Consider the following 14,772-nt stretch of genomic DNA (forward strand, 5'->3'; position numbering starts at 1 on the left):
CATTAGATAAGCGAACACATGATGGTACACAAATATGTGATCCTTAATTGTTCACTTGGGAAAATGACTGAAGCTCAGCATTGCTGTATGCATCACAGTTGGATCTAAACTGCACTGGTAATATTTGCGCTATTTATTTATTTATTTATTCATTCATTCATTCATTCATTTATTTATTTATTCACTATTTATTGATGTTTTGCTGTCACGTCAGCCAACAAAAAGTTTAAAAAATGTAAAGTATTCATTGCTTTGCATACATTAAAATTAATAATTTGGTAATAAAATCAGCTCTTAAGGAATATACATATATAGTGTGTATATATATACATACATGTATATATATATATATACATACATGTATATACATACATGTGTGTGTGTGTATATATATATATACAAATGTGTATATATATATGTATGTATACATATGTGAGTATACACATATGTGTGTATACACTTACATATATACAATATGTGTGTACATATATGTGTGTATATATACATATATGTGTATATACATATATGTGTATATACATATGTGTGTATATATACATATATGTGTATATGTGTGTATATATACATATATGTGTATATGTGTGTATATATACATATATGTGTATATTTGTGTATATATACATATGTGTGTATATATATGTGTCTGTATACATACATATGTGTGTATATATGTGTGTGTGTGTATACATACATATGTGTGTATATATATGCGTGTGTGTGTATACATACATATATATATATATATATATATATATATATATATACACACATAAATATGAACATACATATATGTGTATATATATATATACATAAATATGTACATACATATATAGGTCACCAGGGGTCAGACTCAGTGCTTCCTGAGGGGTCAAGATCAATAAAGTATATTATTTTTCTTATTAATATATTTAATATATTAATCATATTTTTAAAAAGTCATACTTTGCTTGGCCACATTATCACCTTTTGAGATAAGTACTGATTTCTTTTTGCATATATCAAACTGTGACTTCGTGAAAATATTGTAATGTGGTGTCTCAATGATTCCCACCTCTACCATTTAAGTCATGAATATTATGCATTAAATTGTGTACACATTAGTTTATGATTAAATTTGGGGTGTGTGTATGTGTAACATTGGTCCTCTGAAAATCAGAAAAAATGGCATTTGAAAATCAGACTGACAGTTAGTTTAGTAGATGGCAGCACGAATGTCTTTCACACACACACACACACCTGTCTATCCTGTCTGAGTCAGGTCAAATCTCTGTCGTTAAAACACCTAGAAGATTTGTAGCATCTTAAACAGGCAGAATCACTTTTCCCCCTCGTCTGTGCGCGACAGTGCGTCAAGCTTCTTGTGCAAGGCAGAGTGAACCTCCACAGATCGGGTTGTGGGGCTGCTTGCAATTGACCAGGTCACCGTGTTGGTGACCAATGATCTAATTTATACGATGACACGGTTATTTCAGTCATATGTGGTTGGTTGTTTGAGGACAGTTGTGAGGCGATGATGTCGATACAGGTGTCTGAAATAGGCCGATAAAGTACCATTCCGATTTATATCTTGAGTGCAGGAGTCACTGTGACATTCCATCCGTCCTCTGTCCTCCACATGAGGGTCGAAGGTCACTTGAGCCAATCCCAGGTGACACAGGGCGAAAGGTGTTGTACACCAACACACAGAGACCATTCACACTCACCTAGAGTGGCCGATTGACCTCTGTATGTCTTTGGTCTGTGGGAGGAAACTGGAGAACCTGTAAACTCCATGAACAAAGGCCCTTGTTCTGACCGGGTTTGGAACCCTGGTCCTTTTGCTCCAAGGCAACAGAGCTGCTATCCGCTGTTCTGTTGCGTCGCATTTTATGGCATGATAACGTGTCAGATTTGAAGTGAGGAATATCATGTACAGCACTGTTCACCTTGGTGTATTGTACCTTTTAATTTCCACGGGACAATGGCAGCCTCGGCGGCATGTGTTCTCCTGACGGAATTGGATATCGGAGTAACTGTATCCCAGAAGACGACAGGTGTGCTGCTGAAGTCAAGTGTCCTGTGAAGGAGGAAGACGTGCGGAGAAAATGGGAAGTTCAAACAAACGAGCACGTCCTCCGATAAAAGTAGACCGTATAAAGATGAATGATGCATCTCCACGTCCTACATTTGTACAGAACCTGTTCAGCAGAGGTGTGGGGATGAGGTCCCCATATCAGCTTATATTAAAGGTCCCATATTATACCTTATTTCTCCAAAATACCATAAGGACGAAGCACCACAGCAGTTCAATCACCCTGCCAAAACAGCCCTTTTCAGAAACGCTCGGTTTAGTAGTATCTCTTTAGGTCTTTAAAGTCTTTGTGTCAATGTCCAAAAAAATGAAGTCTATGTACAGGCGTTTTTCCAACGCTCTCCTCTATGGTGACAAAGACGCTGATTTGGCTGCTTCCTGCGAGAGCGCGAGTGACATTACCGTAATAACTACATGTTGTGCTTTGACGTGCAACTTGTCAGCTTTCAGAAACCTTTGCATAATTACGGTAATGCAAAGTGCGATTGCGCAAAAGTGACGTCTGCGATACGCTCGATGTTAAAGGGTTAAGATGAACTGTTTATACTACAGCAGTAGTATAAAAATGCTTTGTTTTTGTTTGTGCTTAAAGCAAGAAAGAGAGCGCTTTTGGCTTAACGGTGCCATATGTAAGGCCGATGTGGCCAAAAACGGTCACTACATTCAAATTCAAAATACCGAGGTCTTTTAGGTTCCGTTTTCTGACGTAACTGGCAACCCATGGTTGCTCGGCAGCTGAGACTCTACTGACTGCAATGATTGGTAGACGGCGGTAGGTGGCACATGATTTGCAGTCTGCAAAATATTTTTTGCAGATTTGCATATTTTTATGCAAATATTTTGGCTGTACTGTTGTTGTTGGTGAGATCAGTTTGTTATATGAACATTATTCCTGAGTCTCTGTGACATATTAAGAGGATTTTATGGCCAGTTGCTTTAGATTTATTACATAATGCACCTTTAAACTTCAAATCATTATTATGTTAAAGCTGACTGTACTGCATGGTGTAATGGGACAGAAAAACAACACATAAAAACCAGCTCAGTTTATGGAACAAAGGAGCTGTGATGCTCCACATGTGGAGAAGAGCTCTCTTCTGATATCTACCAATAATTTCTCATGCAGGCGTGTGTTTTATCACACAACACTCACTCTGAGGATTGGAATAATAGCTTTTGTGACTGCTGCGTCTTAATGACATGGTCATGGTCATAGTGTGTGAACTTCAGAGTTCTGTTGTCTCAAATCAAACTCAGCAGCTTTACACAAACTGTGTACAGAACTCAGAAATGACACTTTGCCCCCAGTTTTCACATCTTGGAAATTGCAACACTCGCATTAAAAAAAACCGCTTGTTTTTCCTTTTGACTGCAATTTTCACAAATTTAAAAACGCAATACTTTTCCCACACTTTTGCACAATATAAAAAACATGTTACAAGTATTTGTTTTCCATATCAAAACAAATACTTGTATTGTGAAATTCAGTGGTAATGTACTCAAATTAAAGTAAAAAAAGTACCTTGTTTAAAATTTACTCCAGGTACACTGTAAAAAATAAAAGTTGAGAAAACTCAAAATTTCAAGGCAACTTGATGCAATCAATTTTTTGGGTTTACAGCCCAACAAAGGATTCTTTTTTCAAAAGAAGTTTTTAAAAAAGTTCCATCAACTAATATTATTTTGTTAGACAAGTTGTGCCAACTCAAAATTCTCTTTTCAAACAGTTTGGCTAACTAATCTTGTTCAGATAATGCAAAAACATTTTTTTTTAAATACAATTTTTAATTTTGAGTTGGCACAACTCTAACTTACAAGTTTGTCTCACAAAATAGTATTAGTTGATTAGTCTTTTGTTGGGCTGTAAACTCAAAAATTGATTCCAGCAAGTTGCCTTGAAATGTTGGGTTCTCTTTTTTTTTTTACAGTGTAAAAGTTCCTATGGGATTCTTTCTTGTGTCGTGCATAAAGGATAAGGGGACACAAATCTTTACGAATGAATGTGCTAATATGACAAAATATGTAAACACTGAATGTATCAGTCAGTATGCTTTAAATTACTTAAATTAATTAAACTACTGCCAACATTTGTTTTACTTTGTTTTACACTCTAAACAAGAAAAAGTTGAGAAAACTCATAATTTCAAGGAAATTTACTGCAAATAATTTCTGAGTTTACAGCCCAACAAAACATCTTGAGTTTTTAAAAAGTTCCATCAACTAGTTTTATTTTATTAGACAAACTTGCAAAATAGAGCTGTGCCAACTCAAAATTCTAATTTAATTTTTAATATAATTTTTAAATTATCTGAACAAGATTAGTTAGCCAAAATTAAATGTAGTACAGTACTTCCAAAAAACCACAACATACTTAAGTAAAATTACACATTATTAAAAATGGCTTTAAAAGTACACAAAAAACCTACTTAACGCACTGTAAAAAAAAATGTCTGTACATAAACTCAAACAAATGTTATTTTAAATATGTTTTATACTGTTCAGATTTCAAATTTAACACGCACAATCTGGTGTTCACTTAGAACTATGGTGTGTTTTTCGAAATAAAACTTTGTTTTTCTTAATTTTAAATCGTTAACTTGCAGTAAATTGTAAGCAACTACTAGATATTCTGGAAAAATGGGCAAAAGAACTGACTCACAGGACATTTTCTGTCCATTTTCTGGTTGAAATAAGCTAACCCTTTCTGTACTGGCACCTTGCATGACCCACGATTGCCCTATAATATGCCATCCATCCAGCTTTGACCACTTTATCCTCCACATGAGGGTCACAGGGGTTGCTGGTGCCAATCCCAGCTGACATAGTGTGAAAGGCAGAGTACACCAGTCGATCGCAGGGTCACGTATAGAGACAGACGATTCCCACTGACACCAAATGGTCAATTTAGAGTGTCCACTGTAATATTGATGATAATGCATTTTATGTATATTGCACTTTTCCTTTTAAAAACACAGTTACAGAGTGTTTCACAGGACACATAATAAAAGGAAGGCAGTTAAAATCAGGCTTAGTGGTGAGAACATAAAACAGAACAAAGGAAAAGCGGTGAAATGAGATCAAAAATCATGATATAATCATGACATCATGAACACATTCAGAGGTTTTGAATAGTAAAATTCATACACTGGGTCCTTTTTAAAGCACTCTTGTAAAAAAAAATGTTTTTAAGAGGGGATTTTAAGAAGATAAATGATCCATCGTCTTTGACTGACCAATATGGTGCATGGTCATGTTGTCCTGATCCCATTTTATATGAAAATAGCCCGATCTCATGTTACCCTGTTATACCAATATTCTCGGGACCATTTTGTTTTTCCCTTAGAATAATTTAACTTGAGTAGAAAATGGTCTGCGCAAACTCTTCCAGATTAAATAATTTCTGAAGCCTTTTGTATAGGAACAATAGGCCTGTTGTATATGCAGTATATTGTGTAGGCCACGACTTATTGGCCCTTGCTAATTAAAAGTCACAATTTTGTATCTGCCTGATTTTGTGATCTTTGGCATTTTAAACAGAATGATGTGATTTAAGATTTGGTTTTATACTATATATTATATATTAGAAAGCTTCTGATGACTTTTACGTAGAGCTCAAGCAATGAAGTGCATCTATGGTCCTGTCCACATGTCCTCATGCAGCAGTTTACCATTTTTAAAGGGGCCACATGTAACTCGGGTTCGCGGCTAATGATACACTGTAAAAAAAAAGAAAACTCAAAATTTCAAGGCAATTTGCTGCAATCAATTTTTGAGTTTCCAGCCCGACAAAAGATTGTGAGTTTTTAAAAAAGTTCCATGAACTAATATTGTTTTCTTCGACAAACGTGTAAGTAAGAGTTGTGCCAACTCAAAATTTAAAATGTTATTATTTCAATACATTTTTTTTACCTTATTTGAACAAGATTGGTTAGCCCAAATGAGACTTTTGAGTTGGCACAACTTGAACTTACAAGTTTGTTGAACAAAATAATAAATAAACTTTTTTTTAAAAACTCACAATCTTTTGTTGGGCTGTAAACTCAACAATCGATTGCAGCAAGTTGCCTTGAAATTTTGAGTTTTTTTGAGTTTTTTTTTTTTTACAGTGTAGTTATTTATTTAATCTGCCTATTGTTTTTCCTTGATTCAGGATCAGTTATAGCTGTTTGGTCCATAAAATGTTGAAAAATGAGGTCACACGAAATGCCTGACATTTTAACCTATAGAAGCATTTCCCCCACAAATAATCTGTTATTTTAACACATGCATATTTCTTTATTTTCTGCTGCTTGGGGCCCCAATAGTGTGTGGAAAGAACCATTTGAAAGAAATCTAGATATCTTTGGATGTATCTAAATTGTATGTATCATAAGTTATTTTATTTTATTTTGTCACATTTAGTGCACATCTATTCCCAGTTTAAAAAAAACAAATACTATAATAATAATGTGGAAGTTCGGTATCTTTGAATATGAAGAAGGCCATTTTTGATTTTACTGCCCTCTAATGTTTTTTTTTTTTTTTGTATGTATAATTTGTATCAATAATAGTCAAACACAGGCGACTCCTTGGTGGTGGGAGGGTGGCCCTGAAATCAAATTCAGCTTAGGGCCCCACAGAGGCTTGGGCCGGCCCTGACTGGACCCCCTGGCAGTGCGCCACAGACCCCCCAAGTGTCCCCCAACTCCAATTTAACGACCATAAAAAATGAGATTATCCATGAAAACGTAACACTTAATCATAATTTTGTCTTTTCTATTGAAATATGTCCTTCACGAGCACAGTGGACGTCATGTGTCTGTACTTGTGTTGTTGAGATAAATGCACTTTTCCCCCTCAGATTATGATGGTGGTGATGTTGAGCGCGTGCAGTATATGCCCCCCCCCCCACACCCCCCTCCCCAATCTGCTGCCAATGTCACATTTGTAAATTTCACACATGGTGAGTGCGTGGACTGAAAACACGTGACCGAGTCTCTGATAAACTGGAGAACTAAACTGACGAATCGTGTGCGTTTTAATTTAATGATCGCCTGCTGAAAATTCCGTGTGCGCGTTATGTCTGTGTGCCTTTAAATGGCGCGTGGTGGCGCTGAGTAGAGGGCGGACCCGAGCGGCGTGCGTGCGCCCGTGCGTTTCCCTATGTGTGTGCATAGTGTGTGTACGCGCGCGTCCGTGCGCCTCTTGCTTGCAGGCGCTGCAAGTCGCACCGGAGCGATCTGCGGCTTTTTGTGTGTGTGTGTGTCTGTGTGTGTGTGTGTGCGTATGATGCACCGCGCGCTCGACGCACCTGTGCGCACAACAAACCCAGCCCGGTACCGCCTGGTTCTCCCCCTCCTCCTCCTCCTCCTTCTCCCACCCCCACTCACCGCCCCGCCGCCCCTCCGCCGCCGCTCCGCTCACGCACCAGCATCAGCACCAGCACCGTGAGCATCGGGGGGGAAGAAAAATACGCAGAACCCTGGATGTTTTTTTTCTTTTTTTTTTATTAAAGAAAGAAAAAAAAAAGAAAGGGGAAAAACGACATCAGTGTGGAGTTTAACTGCTGGATTTTACGCACTCCGGACACTGTCGGTGGACTGTGGAACCAAAGGTCAGTACGCGTCGTCTTTTCACTACCAACCTGTTCACGTTGCTCAGAGAATCTGTCAGAATTAAATGTGGCGGGGCAAAGAAAAAAATAAAATAAAAAAATAAATAAAGAAGAGCAGGTTGTGGATGGAATATGCGGCAGCAGACAATTGGATTCTGGTTATCCGCTCCTAGTGCGCGCAGGTGTTGTGGAACTTATCACTTTTGAAAGGACTTTTTTTTTCTTGTTGTTTTTTTTGTGTGTAACATAAACGAATGAAGGCAGGTGCGAGTCTCCTTGAAGGAGCAGCAGCGTTTTTTGGGGGGGTAATTTCTGCCATGTTGGCCTCTAAATTCCCCTCGCTGGATGAGAATCAACGTGACAGGCGGGTGTAGTATTACACACGTCCTCTGCTGCCCCCCCCCCCTCCTCCTCCCTCAGGCGGTGTTTCAGTATTCATATAGACTCTTTAGGATGTCATTTGGGCCTTTTCGTTTTCTTTTATTTTGAAATGTATTTAAAAAATAGTGCAAATGCGATTTAAACCGCTGGTTTGTGCCAAACATGGATGGAGCGCATCAACCCAGAAAAAGAGAGGACCTCGACCACTTCCTCCACCTTGTTTCTTTCTTTTCTTTCTTTTTTTTTTTTGGCTGATGAATAATAGATCAGATGAACGCCAGGTGTCCAGTGTCCGCACATTGTTCTCGTCCGCAGCCTCGTGTTTTTTAAAAAAAAAAGGCAAACAAACGCACCCGCGCCGCGCGCAGACGCACGTGCACACGCACGTATCGCCCATCAAACACGGTTATTAATGCGCTCTTTAAATATAGATGCTCAAACCGATGTAACGCGAGCCTCCGGTCCTTCTGACAAACGGTTTGATACGTGACCTTTTGTGCGTTCACGAGGACGCGCAGCGAGTCCCAGCGGGCTGCGCGCAATAACCCGACACATTCCTCCATTATCCGCCTTTCCCTTTCCCCCGTTTGCATTGAGGCCTTGGAGCCTAAAAATTTACACGTCAGACACTGTTTTCACTAACCCACAAAACGAATGTCACCCGTTTTGCACATTTTGAATTAACATAACCATGATCATAGTTAAAAATATAATAAAAATAAATACACCTAGACATTATCTATATGTCAAAATAAACCCGAAATAACATCCGAATAAATGAAACACACTCTCATGGATATATTTCCGACGTGGTTTGTGCGTAAAATAGCATTTTAGGAATAGAATTCGGATTATTTCTCATCCCTGGAGGATCAAATGGCGCCACACTGCATTTCACGCTGCACGTTTGAGCTGTACAACTTTTTTTTTTTCCTCCCCCCCCTCTTCCATTTCTGTCTGTCACTACAGTCCACACCTGGAAAAAAAAAACCACAGCGTGGGGCCTGCTGCTGATCAATCCTCTGTGAGGCTTCAATTCAAATGAGCGCACTGTCTCTTATATTATTATAACACACACATTGCGACGAATGCAATAAAACAAAGCATTAGAATAAACAAATACATAGAAGAAAATCACGTTGAATATGAGGCCTTTAATGCAGTGCGCCATATTATAATAATAATAATAATAATACTACTACTAATAATAATAATAAGTGTCCAGGCCTCTCCCTGTGTGTCTCCATGCATGTGTCCATAAATGTCCAGCACGTGCAATTTAATGCAAAGTCACCGTCATTGTGCCAATGCGCGAGGATGACAATTAGATTATTATTATTATTATTATTAGTGTTACTGTTATTCTTAATCGCTGCAGCAGACATTTCGATTCATAGAGTTAATAGGATTATGAGGTTTTGGTGAAATTCTGCAGGGGGGAGAGAGGGGGCTTCATAATCAGCATCCTAATCCAAAAAAAAAAAAAAAAGAAGAAGAGAGCCGGGATTGAGAATGGGCGTGACCCAGCCGCCACTGAATGCGTCTTCTTCTCTGCAAAAAAAAGGGCCCCAAAAAAGCTGCTTGATCACATTTAAATAATTCTATTTCAACACCAACAGCAGATACTGGAGATATGTGTGTGTGTGTGTGTGTGTGTGTGTGTGTTTTAAACGACATTAATATTGTTGTGTGTGTGTTTTTTTTTTAATCGTTTTGCTGCATTGCTGAGGATGAGAGTGATCAGACTGGATTAGATATGGTTTTACATTTAAATGCTGCTGCTGATACACACGGTGTTATTTTTTTCCATATTTTCTGAGTGGAATCCACCATATTTAATTTCCCTGCTCGCTCTCCACCTCATTCCTTTTCCCTCCCTGTGTTTTTTTTTTAAAGCAGAGCTGCTGAGTGAAGGATGGAGGCTGTTTTGGGTAATTTGACTGTCCTGCTTTATATATTTATTTATTTATTTTTTTGCTTCTGGTTGGCAGCCGATTAACTGCGCTGACAAATCAGGCGCAAAAAAAAACCAAGGGCTCTCAAGGTAACCGTAATCCCTCTGGGCGGGGAGAGTGAAATATTACGCAGGATTTTTTATTTTTTTTGGAGAATACTCCTTTTCTCTTAATTTGGTCGTTTTTGCCGCGCGTTCACGCGGGACCGTGTACGCGCCCCCCCTATCTATTATTATTCTTTTTTTTTTTTTTCTAAAGGCGCAGCAGTGTGTGAAATTGCTTGATCATAAACATAGTGCATTTCAGATGCGAAATAATTCATAGACTTTAAAACCTAATTAAATCTTATGGCGTGGTTTAAATACTGAGGAAAAAATAGTTTCTCCTTTAATAGTATAGAAGGCCTTTTTTAAAATTATTATTATTTTTATCAGTGTTAAAATACCAGCACAGATTTAAAGACAAAATAATAATAAATAAAACACTTTATGTATATATATATATGTGTGTGTATATGATAAAGACATGAAGGATAGATAAATCAGGGCTGTATCAGTGAGAGGCAGTGTGATGTTATATAAACCACTAGTGGGGAAAAAAAGGCGTGTGTTTGCTTGTGAAGTGTGTAGTGAGTGTGCACAGCTGATGGAGAAGTGTGTGTTTTGTATGCATGTGTAGTATATTCTGTCTGCAGTCATTTGTGTATGTGTGTGTGTGTGTGTGTGTGTGTGTGTGTGTGTGTGTGTGTGTGTGTGTGTGTGTGTGTGTGTGTGTGTGTGTGTGTGTGTGTGTGTGTGTGTGTGTGTGTGGTGAATATGCTTTGATTTCGGTGGCGTGTTTGGGATTTGTATTCTGGTGAGAATACAGATGTATATGCAGATGCCGCTCTCTCTGTGTGTGTGTGTGTGTGTGTGTGTGTGCAGGCGTTTGTGGGGTGCTGGGTGCTCTCTTAACTGGGTGATGTAATGCCGTTGAAGGGTGCTGCAGCAGAACCACAGAGCCCAGAGAAGGCGTGTCCTGCCTGCAGAGTAGCTGGATAACAACACGGCGCCCACACTCTCAAACACACACACACACATGCAGACACACCGGTGCCAAAATCACACACACACTCACAAACAGTCCCCACCCACAAACACACAACCCTCCATCCCTCACTTCCTCCTATTTCACACGCACCTGCCCTTTACTCGTCTGTTTTCATAAATGTTCGTAAAAAAAATAAGGAGTGGATGTTGGTGAACGCCGAATAGTGGATCACTCTGCAGACAAACCCGGAGCATAATGCTTAGATTTTACTCGAGGATTACTTCGATCAGATTTCCACGTTTCTGTGGTGTGATCAGTGTCGTCATGTCTGAAAATGTAGTGCATCGTAGGGATTGTTTTTGATCATTTTACCCTTTTTGTTGCAGCAGCGTATAAAAAGGCATCATTTTCATATGAGGTGATGTCACTTCTTTCAGTCTCCTCCACCAGTTCATGATGTGGATAAGACGAGTGATCAGCAGTACGTTCATGTTTTTTTAATCATCTTTTCCTGTCTTTTAATGATATATTTTTATTTATATAACGAGGCCAAACACACGATATCGGCCTGTTCTGTGCAGCCACAGACGTTGAAGAGTGTGTGTTTGCAATGTGATGAAGAGTATGTGAGCGGTGTGGGGCAGGGCTGTTTTTGTGAGATGCATGAGTGGGAGTGGATGAGGTGGAACATCCCTCCATCTCTTTCTCTCTCTCTTCTAGCGTTCACTCGTCTCTCCCTCTGTTCTGCTGTCTCTCATCCTTGCCTCCGTCGTCGGCCTTCACGTCCTGGTCAAATCATTTCAGAGTGTGCCACTGCGGCGTCGCGGGCTCTCGCTGACTCTATTGTAAGATGTAAATGACTATCATCTATTGGAGGACATTTTGTCACTCCATATGGATGGTGTGTGTGTGTGTGAGAGAGAGGGAGAGAGACAGAGAAAGAGAGAGATCAGGGCACCTGCTGTAAAATTACTAGTAAGTGGCATCCATTTAAACAGGAGGGGCCTACCGATTGGCTCCTTTTATTTGCATTTACACACACACGCGCGTGCACACACACTCTCCCTCCATCCTAGGTCGCATGGTTGTTAATAGGATCCAAAGTGCCGCTGCCTTTTGTCAGTGTGTGTATGTGAACTCGTCCCTGTGGGGTTTGTCAAAGGCGCCTTTCACCGAGAACAATGATTCATGCCGTTTAGCCTTTTAACCCCTGATGCTCGACAAAAGACACACACGCGCACACACACACACACACACACACACACACACACACACACACACACACACACACACACACACACACACACACACACACACACACACACACACACACACACGCTGACTGAAGTGAGCTAATACTAATGCCAGAACAATTCCTGCAATTTTAAATCCAGTGCAGCGTCCAGTATATGCGTAATTCTGAAGGGCGATTGCAGCGTTTCAGTGATCTGATTCATCTGAAGCCAACTGAGCAGATTACGCTGAAGCGGTAAAGACAAAGTATGCAATATGAGTGAAAATCCCTATGCAGAGAATAAAATGGTCAACAAATCAATTTTTTTTGTCAATGTCACAAATAGAGAGGGAGCTCAAACTCAGGTAAATTGTACTTCAAAAAATGTTATTTATGAAAAATGTATTAAAAAAAATGCAGTAAAAATATCTTATAAAAATATCTAATAGAGTATTGCAAACACCTGTTTTATATAGTATTAAATAATAACTAATTTAAATGATTCAACATTCAGTTCAGTGAGTCAAATACAACAAAATATCCCTTGAACATTTTAATAGTATAACAATAATAACAATAATTTTGACTACACAATTCAGCGAAAACTGTAAAGTCAGTTCCAATAGAGGCCTGATAAGCATTTACACAGAAAAATACAGTTTCCTATTTCAGCTTAAATCATTAGTTAGTAATAAAAAGATAATTTACATGTATGTTTTTGTTTCTCCTAAAATCTTGCTTGTTGTCAAAATTGTCCAGTAGCATTTTAGGAGCTTCCATTTGCTGCATATTCATCAGTTTTCTCTGACCCTTTACCCACCAGTCAAATACCCAGAGCGATGACACGTCAGTGTAGGGCTGGGCGACAACATCGTAATGTTTATCACAGTGTTGTTTTCTTCAATAGCAACAAAACAAAGGATAAAATATCATTTTTAGATGTAACACAATCGCTCCAAATGTTTCAGCTCCAATCCTTCCAAGATCTGGCAGTTATTTACAACTTACTGGATGTTAAAATGGTGTATTAACAATTCAAAATGGAGAAAAGCAAACAGTTTTATTGAGAAAAAAACAAAATATGTATTTAAAATTACATTTGTTTGAGTCTTTGTCTCAATGTCCAAAAACAGGCTAAAGAAATGGAAACTATGTACAGGTGTTTTTTTTTTACCAACTCCCAAGCTCAATTGAAATTACCACGATAATAACCACGTTGGCTTTGACGTGCAACTCCTGCAGCTTTTAGTAAACTCAAACTGTGTTATTACAGTAATGTAAAATGCACTTTGCGTAAATGTGTCGTCTGCGATATACGCTCTGTGTTAAATAGTTAAAACCAGTTAGCAGATTTTTGCTCATGTGGCCAAAGGCAATAATAAAACAAATTTGTATTATTAACCTGACATTTATCATTGTCATTAAAGGTGCCATATGTAAGAATGTGGCCAAAAATGGTTACTACATTCAAATTCAAACTACTGAGGTCTTTTAGGTTTCATTTTCTGACGTAACTGGCAACCCGTGGTAGCTCGGCAGTTGAGATTCGACTGACTGCAATGATTGGTAGACGGCGGTAGGTGGCGCCACATGCCAAAACATGATTTCAAAACATAAACATTATTTGCAGTCTGCAAAATATTTTTATTAATGCAAATATTTTGTCTGTACTGTTGTTGTTGGTGAGTTCAGTTTGTTATATGAACATTATTCCTGAGTCTCTGTGACATATTAGGAGGATTTTATGGCCAGTTGCTTTAGATTTATTACATAATGCACCTTTAATTATATTGACATAAAAAAGCACAACTTTGGATAGTGCCAACCAAGTTGGACAATATTATTGCTTTTAAACCTGGATTGACTGTTGACTAGCAGTAGCTCCCGACATATTACTAAGAATGAGTATCGAGAATTAGTACTACTGTGATTGGTACCGGTTCCTGGTCAGTTCAGGATTATCAACAAGAAACTGGAGAAATGCTAGATTAACTGTCCTCAAACTATGATAAAACTGTTGGTATCAGCCAATATTGTCTATCATGGTGACTAAATGCTCAAATGTTTGGACTAACTTTGTCCAATTTAGACAGCAGAGAAGTCTACAAACAACTGAAGGGAACGGTTCTGTTTGTTACAGTGTAGTATGTATTTTTTTTGCGCTCACCATGTGACGTTGTGTATCTCGCTGATGCGGCCATCGGGCACATCCGCCTACCACGTCAAGGTATTGTTCTCAGTCGAAACGCAAGCCTGACCCAGGGCTTTACCAGTCCAAACTGTACTACACTGTACCAAACCAAACTTTACCATTAGGGCTGCCACAAACGATTATTTTGATTATTATGAAGCGCAAACACTGTTATAACGTTACAGAAAATACATGAAATCTGCGTGATAAGGCTAATGAATCAAATCGTCATCGCTAATGTTAGCGTTTACAGCTATACCAATATGAGTAAGTAGTATGTTAGCGCTCCGTTTAAGCTAA

This window comes from Microchirus variegatus (genome assembly GCF_963457635.1).
Source record: "Microchirus variegatus genome assembly, chromosome: 21".
NCBI classification, from domain to species: Eukaryota; Metazoa; Chordata; class Actinopteri; order Pleuronectiformes; family Soleidae; genus Microchirus; species Microchirus variegatus.